The 19755-nt window shown below is 34.7% G+C and overlaps 1 long non-coding RNA gene across 1 annotated transcript; it reads left to right on the forward strand.

Annotated features, from left to right (window-relative positions):
- The first annotated feature begins 4689 nt into the window (after positions 1 to 4689).
- LOC308679093 lies at positions 4690 to 14208 on the forward strand. Its single transcript, XR_014028695.1, has 4 exons — positions 4690 to 4719; positions 9578 to 9799; positions 11805 to 11924; positions 13267 to 14208. It is a non-coding gene; the product is annotated as an uncharacterized lncRNA (long non-coding RNA).
- The last annotated feature ends 5547 nt before the right edge of the window (positions 14209 to 19755 follow it).

Consider the following 19755-nt stretch of genomic DNA (forward strand, 5'->3'; position numbering starts at 1 on the left):
GGTCCCATTTCCCATCCTTAAACACTCTTCCTAACACATTAGTCTAACATCATACTTCAGCTATTTTACTATAAATTTTCAAAGGTAAAGGTCAGTTATTGAGAAGGTGGGTTAACACTAAGATCTCCAAATTTTTAGATACCCTACAAAAATTGCTAAAAAACAAAACAAAACAGCCCTTTCCCTTTTATTGATGGCAACTGTAATCTTTCCATTGGTCACCAAACTGTTCTGGAGTCCCCAACCCAAGCAAGACTGGTATCCTACATTGTTTTTAATATATAATTGAAGCATTTCAGTAATTTGTTACTAAAACAATCCAATGAAACAATAATACAGAATTTAGAAATATTCCTAACATTTCCACTTTGAAAGAATGTTTATCAATGTGGAAATTTGATAAAATTTGAGCAAATTATCTTATGTTGTCTGAGAGCAAAATCAACAATTATTCCATACAAGAAATGGGTATCTCATTGCATTTTTTTCTGAAATCATTTATGGAAAAAAACCTCTCTTCCCTTATATTCTCATTTCTAAAATCTGAAACTTGAACAATTTTTTCATTTAGGGAAAAAACCAGAAATAACATTGACAATGGATGCTTGCATTTTTCACATCCTATTCTGCGTTTGTTTGTGTGTACGCATGCGTACATGTGTGTGTGAATCCTAGACAAATAGGAAATGTTAACAGGATTAACTCGCCAAGTGATAGCGGATGCCATTATATTGGTAACAAAGCAACCACAAATATCTGAGTACATTAATATTTTGGTTTCCACCTATAAACAAACGATCTTCTCACAGTCATAAAAATGTTTTGTAAAAGATAGATGTTTAGGGCTGCCCTTGTACAGCTGGTAGAACTGATAAGGGACAAGAATTCATAAAGCCACAGACTGAATAGCAGAATTAAGTGCAATTATTTGTCTGGAAAATTCCTAGACAGATTCAGTGTTTCCCTATTCATTAAATAAGCTACAGTAGTGAAGACTGAAGGTAAAAAGAAAGACAAGTTAGTGATACTAGTCACTTTAATGTTTCTTTAGAGTAAACTTTCATAATAATTAAAAATGCATATATATTTGTGAGGGAGGTTGTGTAATGTTTGCTTCTTTTACTTGAAATTTGAAAAATTAACATAAGATTACAGCCCCAGCAATGGGATTTTATGCAGTCTCTTTGACAAATGCAACATCAAAAGACATGACTTGCTTTTTGTAACTACACATTTGCAAATGGAGACAAACCATTCTATAAAAATATTTTTTGAAAAGTAATACAGATCCACTTAATGGCTGGCTTAATCTGGTTATTCCATAAGACTATTCAATTGTTTGTCATAAATAATTCTATCCCATCCTATATTTAAATTGATATTTGCAACAGATGGAACAATATCATTGCATAGGGTCCAGTTGGTCCAATATATTGCAGTCTGATCCTAAGTATGTTTCCTGAGAGGTCAGCTCATTTAGTGAAGGGAATTTACTCCCAAGTGAGTAATGCATAACAATGTGTGCTGAAACACATACAGTATAGATCATCTTGAATTTACCAAAGGAGTTAGGACTACAAACTACAATGTATAAACACTTCAACTAGTGCCTGCTTCAAAGACCAATGTAGTCTGATAGATCTTAATTTTATCAGCAGAGCAATCTACAGATACATGGCAGGAAGAATCTGTGGCAGATAAATTATTTCTTCATTGCTCTGATCAATGGTATGATAGTGGTTTTTGCCTTTTGTCCCTTCTTAGTGGCTATTGTTATTCCTTCCTGTTGGGACCTTGAAACTTTCTTGGGTGGCCAAAGAAATAGTCCATTCCTGTCACATTTCCATAGTTAATGGTGTCCTCTTTCTTATTTCAATGATACATTTTAATATATGTTTCCTTTGAAAATGAGCAGCTTATTCAAAGCCAGAGATAACACACAAGGAATGCAAACCAAACCAGAACCTATGAAAACAGCTTGCCTGAATAGTTATGTTTTTAACTGGAACATGCAAAACAAAAATAGTCAAAATCTAATTTTAAAAATCTAAAATTTAGATAAAGGTATCAGCCAGTCTAAGGGTCAGAATTTCAGGAGCAGAACATCACATGAGCCAAAATCAGATGGTCTATTCCAACGAGGGATCATGGGTCAGGGCTGCCACGCTGTAGCCACTAATTTTAATCAAGGGATTTATTCTCTTGCTTGGTAAGGAACCTTATGAAATGTCTTTGCTCTGTTCTTTGCTATACTCACTGGGTGCAAAAGCTTGGAAGCCTTACATGATCATCACCTGACTGCTCCAGCTGTTCAGATGGTGTCTGTGTTTGAATTAGTCTCAGGTGATTCTTGGCTTTGTTTCCTGAGCCTGATATTCCACAGACTCCACTGGAGCAGCTTCTTCAGATTCAGTCTGAGTCCTGGGCCATGAGAAATGATCTATTCATAGTAAAATGAGAAAAAGGGGTATATTGCAGCACATGTTAGGGGAGCAAGAGAAAATTGCTCTTCCTCCATCTGTGACATCATTAGAATGCCAGTATTTGAGAAGGGATGATAGTGAATCATCATCTGACATGGAAGTATCCCTTGTTGGACTGCCACTCTACTCAGGGATTGAAATCTGTGAAATTCTTCTTTTGGAATTTGAAAGATCTCTAAGGAAATCCTCCAAAAGACATAATAGAATCTGTGATTTATCAACAGATACAGTTAATAGGAAACATGCTTCCTATTTAGCATATAGTTAATATGTTTTTACTTTTAAATAATATGTTTCATTGCAGAACGGGAGAAATATTTTTTCTCTCACTTTAGAAGTGAAGATATATCAGCCACCAAATTCTTAATTTGATAATTTCAGGTAGAACTTGCCCTTTTTCATTTGTTTCATTGGCCATATACTTTAATATTTAACAATATTAAAAATGTATTCTATTAAAAAAAACCAAATATCAAAAGTACAAATTGAAGCTGATATCTAGATTTAAGTTGATAGCTAGATATTTCCCATACTTAAGAATGAGACAGAAGGTGGTATGTGTCCTGTCACTGTGTGCTGAAATAATTCCTTTGAATGTATCAGTTAAAATAATAATAATAATAATAATAATAATAATAATAATAATAATAATAATAATAATGATGATGATGATGATGATGATGATGATGATGATGATAATGATAATATAATTTGGAAGGGACCTTGGAGGTCATCTAGTCCAACCCCCAGCTCAGGCAGGAAACCCTATACCATTTCAGGCAAATGGCTGTCCAGTCTCTTCTTAAAAACTTCCAGTGTTGGAGCTTTCACCACTTCTGGAGGCAGGTTGTTCCACTGGTTAATTGTTCTAACTATCAGGAAGTTTCTCCTTAGTTCTAGGTTGCTTCTCTCCTTGATTAGTTTCCATCCGTTGCTTCTTGTCCTGCTTTCAGGTGCTTTGGAGAATAGCTTGACTCCCTCTTCTTTGTGGCAGCCCCTGAGATATTGGAACACTGCTAGCATGTCACCCCTCACCCTTCTCTTCATTAAACTACACATACCCAATTCCAGCAACCGTTCCCTATATGTTTTAGCCTCCAGTCCCCCAATCATCTTTGTTGCTCTTATCTGTACCCATTCTAGAGTCTCAACATCTTTTTACATTGTGGTGACCAAAACTGGATGCAGTATTCCAGATGTGGCCTTACCAAGGCATTGTAAAGTGGTATCAATACTTCACGTGATCTTGATTCTATCCCTCTGTTAATGCAGCCTAGCACTGTGTTGGCTTTTTTGGCAGCTGCAGCACACTGCTGGCTCATATTGAAATGATTGTCTACTAGGACTCCGAGATCCCTCTCACAGTTACTACTATCAAGCAAGGTACCACCTATACTATACCTGTGCATTTGATTTTTCCTGCCTAAATGTAGAACCTTACTTTTTTCACAATTGAATTTCATTTTGTTAGATAGTGCCCAGTGTTCAAGTCTGTCCAGATCCTCCTGTATCTTAAGCCTATCTTTTGGAGTATTGGCTATTCCTGCCAGCTTGGTGTCATCTGCAAATTTGATGAGTTCCCCATCTATCCCCTCATCCAAATCGTTGATGAAGATGTTGAAGAGCACTGGGCCCAGAACAGAGCCCTGGGGCACCCCACTACACACTTCCATGTAGATGCAGTTCCATTGAGGACCACACGCTGAGTACGGCCTGTCAGCCAGCTACGAATCCATCTGGTGGTGATGTTATCTAACCCACATTTTTCTATCTTATCAAGTAATAGGTTGTGATCTACTTTATCAAATGCCTTACTGAAATCCAAGTAAATTATATCTACAGCATTCCTCTGGTCCACTAGTTTTGTCACTTGGTCAAAGAATGCAATAAGGTTTGTCTGTCATGATCTGTTTTTGACAAACCCATGTTGGCTTTTAGTGATAACTTTGTTCGCATCAAGGTGTTCGCTGATTTGTTGTTTGATTATCTTTTCCAGAATCTTCCCAGGTATTGAGGTCAGACTCATAGGTCTGTAGTTTCCTGGATCTATTTTTTCCCCTTTTTTGAAGATGGGAACTACATCAGCTCTCTTCCAGTCCTCTGGTAGTTCCCCGGTGCTCCAGGATCTTTGAAAAATATAGTTCAGTGGTTCTGAGATCACGTCTGCCAGTTCCTTGAGAACCTTGGGTTGTAATCCATCTGGTCCTGGTGATTTGAACTCGTCTAGGCTGGACAGGTGCTCACTTACCATTTTCTTGCCTATCTTAACCTGCGTTTCTATTCTGTTTTTTATGGCACTGGTTTTGGTAGGTTGGACTGTTTTTTCCCTTTGTGTAAAGACAGATGCAAAAAACAAGTTAAATAGTTCTGCTTTCTCCCTGTTGCTTGTCACCTTCTTGCCACTTTCCCCCACTAATGGACCAATCATTTCCTTAATGATTTCTGCTACCATTGAGAATACTATGGGAATGAATAAATGCAAATAAAAATGGTCCTTACTTAATTCAGCAACTATTGTAACAACGCTGAATGGATGATATTTATGAATGGTCCTCAAAGTTGTAGCCATTGCAGTATTCCCATGATAATGTCATTGCTGTCTGGGCACTCAGTGACCAGCTCATAATTATGATACAGGTAGTCCCTGAGGTACGAGGCTAATAGAGCCTGCACATTAGGCTCATAATCATCAAATGAATCAGACTCAATATTACAACATTTTAAAATCACTTTTGTCTTGCATGTCAGCTTTGAGAAGAAATCAAACAGAGGCTGTTTGATTTCTTCTCAAAGAAATCAAACAGCCTCTGAGTCTTCGGAGAAAGGGTGGGATATAAATGGAATTAAAATAAATAAATAAAATAAAAAAATTATGATGATGATATCTCAGCCATTAGTTTCCAGATACAAAGTTACTATTTTTAAATAACTTGATTGTTAAAACAAAAAAGAACTAATAATCAAGACAATGAATAAAGGAAAGAGAGTAAAGAGAGAAAAAGAGGACAAGAATGAAACAGAATAATAAACAGCAAAAAAAGAAAAAAGAATGATTTCCAGCTTCTTTTAGAACTGATATAAATGAAAATGAATTGACCAGTTAGTCTGTGGTTACAAAATAAATTCCATTTTTAAAAATAATGCATTATTTCTAATTGTTAACAGATACAAAGTATAATTGTAACATGTTTTCTTTCCCCCCAGTTCACTCTATTTACATATCCAAGCATAGGTTTTTTTTTTGAAATTAAGGCAGAGGGTCTAGATAAAAAGCATCTTTTAAGGGCCATAATTAAGACTTGCAGTTTTGAACAGCCTTCAAATTTGAGTGAAAAAATAAATATAGGTAGTTCTCAGCTTACCACAATTGAGCACAAAATTTTTGTTGTTATGTGAGACAGTTGAACAGTGAGTTCTGCCCCATTTTACCACCTTTCCTGCCATAGTTGTTAAGTGAATCACTGCAGTTGTTAAGTTAGTAACACAATGGTTAAGTGAATCTGGCTTCCCCATTGACTTTCCTTGTCAAAAGGTTGCAAAAAGTAATCACGTAATTCTGGGATACTGCAACCGAGATAAGTATGAATCAGTTGCCAAGGATCTGAATTTTGGTCACATGACCATGGGGATGCTGCAACAGACATAAGTGTGAAAAATGGTTATAAATCACATTTTTCAGTGCCATTGTAACTTCAAATGGTCACTAAACAAATGGTTGTAAGTCCATAGAAAATGGATATACATAGAAAATTGCAGAATGGCTAGTGGAGGTGAGTGGGTTGGTCAGTTAACCCACTCCAGTTCATAAACTCGGCACTAAGGTCAAGTTGATGAAGTTATGACATTTGTGTTTCTAGAGTCTAATAAGACAATGAGTTAAAAAAGCAAAGTTTCATCATTGCTATTATTAAAATATAAAATTGAGACTTCAGTTTAATATGTGCCAACTAGAAATATATATGCATGCATAATTTGGTCATTTTTTCACACATTAATAAACTATGCAATGACCTATCAACAGATTTTACTCCATTTTTGCAATAAAGTGTAATTTCCTGCTGGATCATTAACATCACCTTGTTTGATCACATCAAAGTCCTCCTTGCACAGAGATAAAGAAGACTCACTGGATATTGTGGCTTACCATTCCTGTCAACCTTGATCATTGACCATAGTGCCTGGATTTGAGGGATCTTTGAATCCAAAACCTCAGGCTGCTTCCCTCTTTGGTTGCATTTTATATCTAATAAAATGCTAAATAGATGTCTATGGAAGTTCTCAGCAGGACATGAAGATGAGTATTAGAAATATCAGTATCATGAATTAAGAAATATACATCAGCTTTGTGAAATAGTCCAGACAGGAATAACCACTCTATATTTATTGCCGGCAATGGCAAAACCATCCCAATATGTTGCACGATGTCATGTGACATCACAAGTTTGACATGTCTGCCATATACCATTGCATCATAAGATCACTGTACATGAAGATTGCATTTAGCTGTCACAGCAAGTACTTCATGTTTAGGTAAATTCTATCATATATATAAAAATATTCCTAGGATAGCCCAGTTTACTAAAGCAATCCAAAGACTAAAGGCATTTCCCAGGGTATGTGTTCCTAATAGTAAACATTGTAAAATACAAGAAATGAGGACCAAATAAAATATATTAAACACATGAACAATTAAAATTCTCCCTGCTGTTTTTCTTCTCAATAAAATTGTAAGTTTAAGATGGGGACTTTCATTGGAATCATTGTAAGTAATTCAAATAATTTCTTGAATTAATGGGAATGTTTAAAAAAGATGTTTAAAGTAGGCAACTGTCAGATTAGAGACAGCTAAACCTGCAGAAGGAATGGGGAGGCAACCTTTCAAGTGATTGAGTATCTTTCACCATTTCTTTCAGGTTCCTTTTAATTCAAGAAAAGCTGCAATTTTCTTGAATTAAATCATTTCTATTCAGGTAATTGTTACTCCACTTAGTTTGGATAGGTTGGATAGCTATTTTCCTCTCATGAAAGAGCTACAGTTGTTTGATAAATCTTTTAAATATTGTAATTTATATTGCCATTACACAAAGAATTATCATATGTGGTTTTTATTTTGAGGAATGTCTATTACTTTCTCCTTTTTCCTGTAACCTGTTTTTAATGACTAGAAAGTTAAAATTTATACTTAAATTATTGCAGAAAGTATTCTACCTGTGCAAGACCATCAAAAACAATCCATCTCTCTTGTGGAAGAGGAAACTCCTGGTTCTTTTGGCTAGCTCTTAGCAGAAACCCGAGTATACAGGGAGTGCAGAATTATTAGGCAAGTTGTATTTTTGAGGATTAATTTTATTATTGAACAACAACCATGTTCTCAATGAACCCAAAAAACTCATTAATATCAAAGCTGAATATTTTTGGAAGTAGTTTTTAGTTTGTTTTTAGTTATAGCTATTTTAGGGGGATATCTGTGTGTGCAGGTGACTATTACTGTGCATAATTATTAGGCAACTTAACAAAAAACAAATATATACCCATTTCAATTATTTATTTTTACCAGTGAAACCAATATAACATCTCAACATTCACAAATATACATTTCTGACATTCAAAAACATAACAAAAACAAATCAGTGACCAATATAGCCACCTTTCTTTGCAAGGACACTCAAAAGCCTGCCATCCATGGATTCTGTCAGTGTTTTGATCTGTTCACCATCAACATTGCGTGCAGCAGCAACCACAGCCTCCCAGACACTGTTCAGAGAGGTGTACTGTTTTCCCTCCTTGTAAATCTCACATTTGATGATGGACCACAGGTTCTCAATGGGGTTCAGATCAGGTGAACAAGGAGGCCATGTCATTAGATTTCCTTCTTTTATACCCTTTCTTGCCAGCCACGCTGTGGAGTACTTGGACGCGTGTGATGGAGCATTGTCCTGCATGAAAATCTTGTTTTTCTTGAAGGATGCAGACTTCTTCCTGTACCACTGCTTGAAGAAGGTGTCTTCCAGAAACTGGCAGTAGGACTGGGAGTTGAGCTTGACTCCATCCTCAACCCGAAAAGGCCCCACAAGCTCATCTTTGATGATACCAGCCCAAACCAGTACTCCACCTCCACCTTGCTGGCGTCTGAGTCGGACTGGAGCTCTCTGCCCTTTACCAATCCAGCCACGGGCCCATCCATCTGGCCCATCAAGACTCACTCTCATTTCATCAGTCCATAAAACCTTAGAAAAATCAGTCTTGAGATATTTCTTGGCCCAGTCTTGACGTTTCAGCTTGTGTGTCTTGTTCAGTGGTGGTCGTCTTTCAGCCTTTCTTACCTTGGCCATGTCTCTGAGTATTGCACACCTTGTGCTTTTGGGCACTCCAGTGATGTTGCAGCTCTGAAATATGGCCAAACTGGTGGCAAGTGGCATCTTGGCAGCTGCACGCTTGACTTTTCTCAGTTCATGGGCAGTTATTTTGCGCCTTGGTTTCTCCACACGCTTCTTGCGACCCTGTTGACTATTTTGAATGAAATGCTTGATTGTTCGATGATCACGCTTCAGAAGCTTTGCAATTTTAAGAGTGCTGCATCCCTCTGCAAGATATCTCACTATTTTTGACTTTTCTGAGCCTGTCAAGTCCTTCTTTTGACCCATTTTGCCAAAGGAAAGGAAGTTGCCTAATAATTATGCACACCTGATACAGGGTGTTGATGTCATTAGACCACACCCCTTCTCATTACAGAGATGCACATCACCTAATATGCTTAATTGGTAGTAGGCTTTCGAGCCTATACAGCTTGGAGTAAGACAACATGCATAAAGAGGATGATGTGGTCAAAATACTCATTTGCCTAATAATTCTGCACTCCCTGTAGAAATATATCAACTTTACAAGGTAGACCAGATCAGATCAAGAAACATGCCATGTGAACCCAACATTATTTCTTAGTAACAGTATCTTGCAAATCTAAATGTACTTCCCCTCTTTTATCTGAATTAGGAGGTGCCTGTCTTAGAGATCTTTTACAAATCTCTATTTTTGTATCAGCTTAAGTCATATTTATTTGTTTGTTGCCTTGGCAACAAATTTCTCTCTGTGTCAAGGCCATCCTCCCTGCTTGTTGGTACCAGCACCAGAAAATAATTGGATTTCCCACCAGACCACTAGCACAATCATCTAAAACCTGAGGAGCATATTTATTGGATGTTGGCTTTTGGTTTCCTCAATCATATTACATATCACAAAGCAAATCTACCAACAGACCTAAAGAACAAATGAAGACAGTAACAAAATAAAATAATTCCCTGCACCATGTTTTTAGAATGGTAAGTTACAGTATTTGTGTGCATATTGTGTCATGAGGCTTCTTTTCAAATCATGAACCACATGTTGTCAGAAACAGGAAACCCTTTCAGAATCTGTATTCATAATAAGGATAGAAATTTGTTCCAGTATGTTTTCAAGGTCTATCTTTCTAGAAATTATGGACATGCAGCACCTTCCTGTACTTGTTTTTCTACTATATGATAACAAAGCTAAGTGAAGGACCATGCTTGCAAACATTGCAAATAAATGCCAAAAAAAAGGTAATTTACCAAAGAGGTAGCTGGCACGATGGATACAAAAATATATTGAATACTTTTATTTTAACATTATGTTATCAGAACATTTCAACTGGTAGGACCAAGAAAAGCCTTTAAAAGAACTGAGATCACCTATTTCTATCCAGCCATTTCTTTAAAGACTTTTTAAAAAAAGTGTTTCCAGTTGTAGCAGAAGGATATTATGCAAATTATTTTTAGTCAATCTTCAGACAGTTTGTCTCTTGAAAAAATTCATTCTACATGTAAAAATTCTTCAAGTTACACAGTTCCTACATAGGAATTTCTTGATATGGGAACTGATGTTACAAATTTCTGGCATAAAATAATCCATGATGATTCAACACAGAGATTTTTGTTCTAGATATACACAATAAAAACCTATTTACAAGACTATCATATTTTACAATGGATCCATTTGTTTCTGATTCTGCTGGTTTCAGGAAAGTATTTAAAATATGGCTTTATCGTCAGCAACTGGTAAAGGCAGGGCAATGTATGAACTTACATGAATGATGATCTGATTGTGTGTGTGTGTGTGTGTGTGTGTGTGTGTGTGTGTGTGTTCCTCAACATACTACATTTATTGTATTTGTATTATTGGGATTTTACTAGTTTCGGGCCTTGATGCTTTCCTGCAGCTGTTTCATTTCCAGATTGTATCTACAAGGAAACCACCAAGCTTAGAGCACACCAAGAATCGTTTTGTTCTGAGCTACATATATTCTTTTATTGTTCCTATATTATTTTATTTTTAACCAATTCTAAGCCTTGTTATCATTCATATTTGGAAATTGCTTTTTATGGATAATATAGTTTACGAAGCAGCTCTATTGCTTCATAAACATATATTGTAAAAATAAGAATTATGTATATTACTATATTATAAAATATAAGAAGACAACTGTTAATCCAGAATCAAATGATCCTATTATTTTGAGAAATCTATTCAAATGATGAGTTCAAAGTCACAATTTTTAGTAGTAAATGAGATACACATTTTACAAGGATATCTCATTGTATAAAACACCAATAGTACTTGTTCTATTATAGTGTACTAATGAAAATGAACCATGGCAAGGAATGGGATGAATTTTAAAGGGCAGATCTCTTAGATCTGTGTCTCTCAAAATTACCAATTATCCACTTAGAAAAAGATAATGAATTAAGCAGTAATTGGAATACAGCAGCAATTCAAGAGATTCATCTCATGTGATTAAATAGGTGTTTTCAAACCTTCTGGAATGAGACAGATATTATAATAAAAGAGACTAAATATGCATATGGTGACAAACTAATTGTTTTAGATCCATTCATATTCATATCTCTGGCCTATGCCAAGCCTTGATGAGCATATAAATCAGTCTTCATGACAGCTAAAAACCATAGGCAAAGTTGGCAAGTACCATTAACCTTGTTTGATTTCAGATGAAATATTAAAATATTCACAGAAGGTACTTAGCTGAGCCATTATCCTGATCCTTTCCATTTTAATTTTTAATGAAGCTTTTAGGAACATTATTCAATTGGTGTTGTATGAGTTGCTTCATTAAGACCATCCCAATGTAATTCATTGCATACTTAGGTGGACCTAAACAGTATTTAGGCCAGATGTTTATAACATTATTGCCCCCCCCAAAAAAAATTTAAAGAACCCCACAGAAGTTTATGTGCATAATAAATAATTCCAGTATATTAAATGCATGCATCATCCCTCTTCATTTTTCAGGCACCTTGAATGAAGATGACAACCACAACTGTATTGCCTGTAATGGTAAAAGAAATACTCTTCTGCAAAGGAGAATGGGGAAAAGCAGAATAAGAGGAAACAGGCTTGTGACCACAAAGAGTAAGTCTTTTCATTCTTAGCCTAAAGAAAAGTAAAATAAAAATAGTAAAATGACAATAAAAATGTATCACCCAATAAAATGGAACATGTTTCATTAAGGTAAGTGCTGCACATTCCTCAAAATCATATAATAACTATTAGTCAGTGTTGTCATATGACTCCATTGATTTCCTGATTTATCAAATATAAATTTTACCATTATTTTAATTTATCAAGCTTAAAATTCTAAATTCTATTAATAATAGAATATCCCTTGATTTAGGTATTATTGAGCTCATTTGTAAGTTTGAGCTTATGGCATATGTGTTGTTAAACATTTCTGCCATGTATATTGAACAATTCTGGTCTCCCAGGAAACAAACTAATAATGCTAAATAATAATGAGGAGGAAGAGGATCATCCTGTCACAAAACCTAAAATAATAAAGAAATGAGACAAGGACTGGTAATGAGCAAATAAGGTTTGAAAGAGTTGGACTTTGGTTTGCTATTGTATTTGAATATATAGACAAACTGAGATTCACTGTTTCATTTTCAGAGGTTGGTGCAATGACACAAAAATAAATTAGTAGTTCTTATTACAATTTGAATAACACAGCTTGAACTACAGAGTGTATATTCATATAATGCATCGAGCCAAAAATAAACACGTGACAATAACCATACTATAGTATCTGTTTGTTGCCTGATTACACTGCAAACCACAGATAGCTATCTACCACTTTGACCAGCATCGAAGACATCTTTTGGACAAAATGTCACTTAAAAAAAAACTTTAAATAGTCTTCTTCACCTCTTTTGTATTCATAATAGAAGCCCATGTACAGTACCTGTGGAAGGTGATAAAATGACACTCAAAAGTACTATATGCCATTTTTTTTTGGTCATTTTGCATTCTGGCTTTCTGTGTTTTGAAGTCAAAAGGTAAAACCAAAATCAAATTAACCCTCACATCCAAGCTCAAATGGGACACCAGACCATAAGCTGTCATAAGTAAAAATGAAGGAGAAATAATGGTAACAATGGTAATCTCTTTATCCATTTGGTGTTATGTGATTGAACATTTTAAAATGATCTGTAATATAACTATAATATAATATGGTATGGTATAATATAATATATTCTCTCTCTCTCTTCCCACCCCCCCTCTGAAACCTTCCCCCAATTAATGGAAACCTAAGATAAAATTTGAGACTTTAAACTTTACATAGTAATATTCTACATCAAAACCTGTGATCTGTGTAAGCACTTTGTATTTTTTATTTCAAAATTATATAAGGATAGTATTCACTTTTTTTATTGACAACACAATCTGTTTAATTCTTTCGTTTTATTACCTATAGAAAATCAAATCATAAAAGCCTTCCAGAACAGCCGAATTATTACAATATTCTAGATGGTCATATGAATGAGTATTTTCAGAGGCTATAGATGTTTAAGCTATACTACACATCCTCTTCATGAACTGTTTTCCTTGTTACCTTCTGGGAGGAGGCTTTGTGGTATCCGTAGCAGAACATCCAGTTTCAGCCATAGTTTCATTCTATACAGCATTAACCTTGTGAACTCTCAAGCTTCCTCCTTCTGTTATATAGTCAAGATGGACAGTGTTTAATATTTATTTGTTATGTATACGTAGGGGTGTCGATCTATACCAAGGGTCAGCAACCCTAAGCACTCAAAAGAACCATTTGGACCCGTTTCCCATAAAAGAAAACACTGGGAGCTACAAAAACCTTTTGACATCTAAAATGAAGATAACACTGCATATATCGTTTTTTACCTTTATGCTATGTATGTAAAAAAACTATAGTGTATTTCATTTATGAAATCAATGAACTGCTACAAAGAAAACAAATTTTTATTTCTGCATGCAACAAAAGCATTTTGAACTCCAAAAAAAAGATGCTGGGTCAAAGGTTACTTTAAAATAAAATACTCGGTGTCTATTTGAGACTTCCTCGTATTTATGAAATAAATGCAAACTATAAAAACTACAAATAGAAAAATAGAAAAGAAAAAAATTGCAGGGGGGAAGAAAAGGACAGGAGAAAGAGGAAAAAAACCCTTTCTCCTTCATCCCAACATGTAAAAACAATTTTAGTAGCCTATCTACCATCTTTAAATATAGCATAATTATCCCCATGTCTCATCTCTTAATTAAAAAATCAAAATATTTCATTAAATGTTCTTTACTAAAAGTCCAGTAAGGACAACCACATATATTCATATTCTCTCTCCCTCTCTCCCTCTTTCTCTCTCCTTCTCTCCCCCCCTCTCTCTTTCTGCCCATTCATTCATTAATCCAGTCTGAGCGCCCACACGCACCCACACATGTGCGTGCGCGCACACACTCACACACAAGTTTTTCTATCTTGCTGTCACAGGGATCGAGAAGAGGAACCAGCTTGAACGGAATGGGACAAATGAACACAGCTGCCTTAAGACTCCCACTGCATCTCAGGCACATCACCATGGCTGACACACCACAGACATTCTTATTCAGCTGGCTCTCCACCAGTGCTCCTCTCCTGCCCTTGGTCTGCCAGTCCTCTTCCCCCACTCAGTGTGTGTGTGTGTGTGTGTGTGTGTGTGTGTGTGTGTGTGTGTGTGAAAGAGACAGAGTGAGTGAGACAGAGACAGAGACAGGCACTTGCGCTTCCCTTCATTCTCTCTCTCGCTCTCTCTCCTCCACATTCAATCAGCTGCTAGCAGCTTGAGTGGCTCTGCTTCGTCCGAGTTGAAGAAAGCAGAGGTGCAGCAGAAAGCAGCTTTCTTCAACTTGGATGGAGCAGAGCCACCCAAGCTGCTAGCAGCCAATTGAGTGCAGAGGATGAGGAGGACAAGGAGAAGAGCGTGAGGCCAGGTGGCCAGGTGAGGAGATTGGTGATGGTAGCTGGCTGGCTGGGGAGGGAGGGAGGATCAAGGCCGCTCAGGGGGCTCTGCAAAGCTTCATGGCACTGGCATTGGCAGCTCCCACCACTCAGCCAGTTTTCCCAGCTCTGTATAAGCTTGGCAGAAAAACTTCCCCTGCACCCCTGATCGGATCCATGCGGCACCTTCTTTCCAGGTCCACCTCTGCAGTCCTCCGTCTCTTCCTCTGCCACCATGTGCAGTCCCAAAAAGAAAAGAAGTTAGCGGGCAGTCCCACAAACAAATGACGTTTGTGGGCAGTCCCAAAAACAAAAAGTGGGACTAAAAAACTTCAATCAATCAATTCCAACTTCTCACAGAAAAAAAGATCTCGCGAAGTTGGAATTGATTGATTGAACCTTTTTAGTCCCACTTTTTTTTTGTGGGACTGCAAATGGCAGAGGAGGACTGGGAGCCACAGTAGAAGGATGAAAGAGCCTCATGTGGCTCCAGAGCTGCAGGTTGCCAACCCATGGTCTATACATATGTTTTATATAGTATGTATAGGTGTGTGTCATGTATATGTTTCACTTTGAGAGCGGGCAACTAAATTTCATTTTTTATGTGTGCCGTTGTGCCCACAGTAGAAAAATGACAATAAAGGTTATCTTATCTTAACTAATATCAAAGAAAATACCAGCTTTTTATATTTATTTAATTTGATCAGTTTGCTGATCAATCTTAATTAATACTAAGTTATAAATTATTCAAACCACAGAACAGATTTTGAAGAAAATATTTTAGTTGACTAACCTGAAAAAGAAGCCCCATTTAGACTTTAGACATGCTGGCTTTAGTGAAAAACAAAGAAACAGAATCAGGAGGAACATACTCATATGTGTAGAAAAAATAGAAAAAAAAATCACACCTCTTACCAAACAATCTGATGTACCTGATGAATGCAAAATATTATTATCAAATCATTGGCAATTAAGCCATTTAAATCAAGTGATGATTTAAATTTGGAAAGATGGGGTCAAATGCATATATTTAATATATGTCATAAGGCTAACTGAAGATGTTGTTTATTACATTTAAGTGGGATGAATGGGAACATATTCCTCCCATGCAGATTTTAAAATCTCTCTTCAAATACTTGTTAAAATCCCCAAATGCAGAATAACGTTTTGATAAAGACATTTTATCCGGTACACTTCATAAAATTTAGTATGCATCCGTGGGTATTATGAAAGTTATCTTCCCTTAGCATCCTTTGTTCCATGAATTATTCTTCAATAATAGTAATTAAAACATTGAGTATATATTTAATACAAAGTAATGAAAGCTAATAAAAAGAAATCATATATTATTGAAGTAAAAGCTAGTTTAATCAAAATCATTTATTATTTATTGACTATTTAATTCAAAATTATGCACAATATAACCATTTAGTATTCTACTTATAAACATGTTTAAATGCACTATTCTAAAAAAGAAAGACAAACTATCAATCATTACAGTATAATTTACAAATCACATAAGACTAGTAACACTTAAATGTCAATTAATTCCACAATTTAAATCTAAATAATTAGATTTAGCAAGCTTTGGAATTGGGTCTCTGTATTATCAAATGATGCTAAGCCAATTTATACTTCTATATGCTTAAATCCTCTGTAGATGAAAATTAAGTGATTTTATGAAAACTTCAACTCAAGAACATCAAATAAGACATTCTTATTTGAAGAATCAGATTACAAAAACCTTTGAGTAACTATAAGAAATGAAAACAAATCAGATCCATATTTAGTTATAATTAGAGAAGATGAAACAAATGCATTAATCCAATGGTATTCTACCTCCATAGGAATAGATACATTTTCATGGGATTAAATGTCCTTCCCATTCCATGAGTTTGTTCAGCTAAAGGTAGATCTAGAACAGAATTGGAGGAATGTATGAAAAGGCCTACATAGAAAATAAAAGTTAACTCCTTGAGATTAATTGCCATGGGGATTATCTGATTATTTTATTGAATATTTTTGTATGTCAATATGCGGAATGATTTTATTCTATTTATTTGATATGGCCATTTGACTGACCAATAAGTAATAAACTAAACCTTTTGGGTCGTGTTGGAACTGAGACTGAATCATAATCTTGATATATATGTTTAATCTAATATACCATCATATAGAATTATAGCATTCTTTTAAAATAATGATGTAACATTTATTCAACAATGTAAATATTTAATGAGATTTATGTACTTACACCCTACTAAAATATAAATAAGATTTTATGTAATAAATTTGTATTTTTGCTTTGCAGCTTGTGATATCACTAACTTAATAGCTAACTTAATTTTGCTGTAGAATATTATGATTTTATCACCAATGTTATATTCACTGACTTAAAAACATAAACAGTTATTTATTTAAAACATTCATATAGCCACCCATCTTAAGTTGAACTCTGGGGAATTTCTATTGGTATCTGTACATTTGACTTTCTAAAATTAATAAATTGGCTTCTTTTTCTCCTTGACTTTTTTTACATATACAATCATTTGTCTTTTATAACTTTTGTTTTTAGAAATTAAATTATTCAGAATGCAATTTCTACTTTATGTAACAATATTCAGTGACATTATTGCCTGAATTGTAAATGAGTTCATTTGGACTATTTAGTCCATCTGGCTACTGAAAACAGACTTGTTGATCTCCTTTTAATAGATAGTGACTGTTAAGGTTTGCTTTAAATAATGGGTTACTGATCTTATTTTCCTATTAATAGCACACCTTCTCACTTTTTAAAAATACTCAAACTCCATATTTGCTAATTCTTCCTAGTGATAAATATGAGAGTTGTATAGCTCTTCATTATATGAGGGAAATCTTCCATTATGCTTACTCATATCATAAGCAGGAACAATAAATAAGAGCCCTTGATTAGTATCTGATAGTTATGCTGCTACACTAAATTTTACTGTGTGCTTAAAAAGAGGGAATTGGTAAACATTTCATGCATTTTCTTGACAATACGTGCTTGGACATAATATTGGCTTGTCTTTAAAGTGCTATATAAACTCTTAAGACTCTTTATATGCAAATTTGTACTTTGTTTTGCCACGCCAGCTTAGAACATAGCAATTTTAATTTTGATTAAAAATAACTTTAGTTTATATAATAATTATAATTCTGATTCATGTTTTAAAAATCTGATATATGAATGGAAATGAATAAGCTATGTATTCCAGTCTAAACTCCCTTATCTAGGCTTATGAAGTGGGGCCTAAACTGAAAAACATTCTGAACAGTTAACATGATAAATATTACTTATTGAATGTATCATTCTATATTGATTAATTTGTTTTGAGCTTACCATGCTATCAACAAAATACTTCTAGAATTATCAGTGTTCTCATAATAGGTTGAAAAGAAGTCATAGGATTTTTTTTGCTATTAATAATTATTTCTTAAGAAGAATACTCAAGGGAAAAATCAGAATGCTTGAGCAGGAATATTCATTGATAAATCATACTTAAGACATCCATGAATTCAAATCCAAATGGATGTCAGTGGGAACTGAATTTAACTGAGCCCTTTCTTTGTCAATTCACTTTTCTTTTTCAGTAGTTGGAACAAAACAGGGAAGAATTGCGGGGGGACTGGTGGCTATGATTCAGGTTTTTATTAATACTTCAATGAGCCATTGATATAATTTTGCTGAAAAAGTTTAATATTTCTAGTCATTTCAGTGAGAATGTCTTTTCTGTGAATTCTAATTGTTCCAGCTCTATTTTAAGATTAAAAAAATAGGCTGTATTTCCTTACAAATTAACAATATCCTAAAAATGAAAAGAATACTGCAGGTCCAGTTGTTTTCAAGAAATCAGCAAAACTAAATCTTTGCTGCCCAACTATGGTCTGAACAAAGAACAATGCAAAACAATGCTAGTTTAATAAAATCATTGAAATACTAAATTTCTAACCTCCTAGCAGAATTACGTGTTCATTTGCATTTCGCTGTTCCAACAGAAGTGATCTGGATCACTTGCCAAGAGAATGTATTCGAGGTGCTAAGAGATTTGGTTAGTTCTTAAAATTATTTATATTGTCAAGAAAATCTGAGACAATTGCTTGGAATTCATGTTGCATATATTATAAGGAAGCAGTAACTCTATAAATTAACGTTGTATGACAACTAGACCAAAACAAAAAGAGAAGCATGTGCTTTAATTGGAGCATGTAGAATTGGATCCAGGGAGCTCTGAATTATTTTCAGACAATGGTACGTACATGTTTCTGAATTAACACTATTTCCATCTTGACTTCATTAGTCTTTTTGCATATTTTTTTCTGATATACATTATGTATATCAGAAAAAACACGCAAAAAGACTAATGAAATCAAGATGGAAATAGTGTTAGTTCAGAAACATGTACCATTGTCTGAAAATAATTATTATATACTAACAACATTTTAGAGTCAAAATCTGACAAGTGTGGAGTGCAAATCAAAGACTGGATAAACTGCCCAGTTGAGATCAAAATTTAAGAAATGATCTCAGAAAAGAATTCCCAGTTACGTTTGTTACGTTTTGTGATTAGTTTGCATAGGTAAAGTCCTCTCTTTGAAATTATTCAACAAGATCCTAGAGCTAAGCATAAAGAAATTGTCATTAAAATGGTTTTATTTTTAGATAAAACATCCAGAATAGACCAAGGACTGACACTGCAGAGACCTTTCTGCACAAAAACAAAGCAGTTGTTATAAACTTACACAGTATGACTCAACATCAAATTTATAAATCAGAAGTGAAATCCAAATAAATCTCATGAATTATTGTGTATTTGAAATAGTAAACATAATCATCATCAGATGACAGAATTATTATTTTTTATCAAAATGTACCATTATGATACAAGAGAGAAAGGAAAAAGGAACTTTAAAGTGCAGGATACTTTCATGGTTTAA

The sequence above is a fragment of the Vipera berus genome (genome assembly GCF_964194415.1).
Source record: "Vipera berus genome assembly, chromosome: Z".
In the NCBI taxonomy this organism is placed as follows: domain Eukaryota; kingdom Metazoa; phylum Chordata; class Lepidosauria; order Squamata; family Viperidae; genus Vipera; species Vipera berus.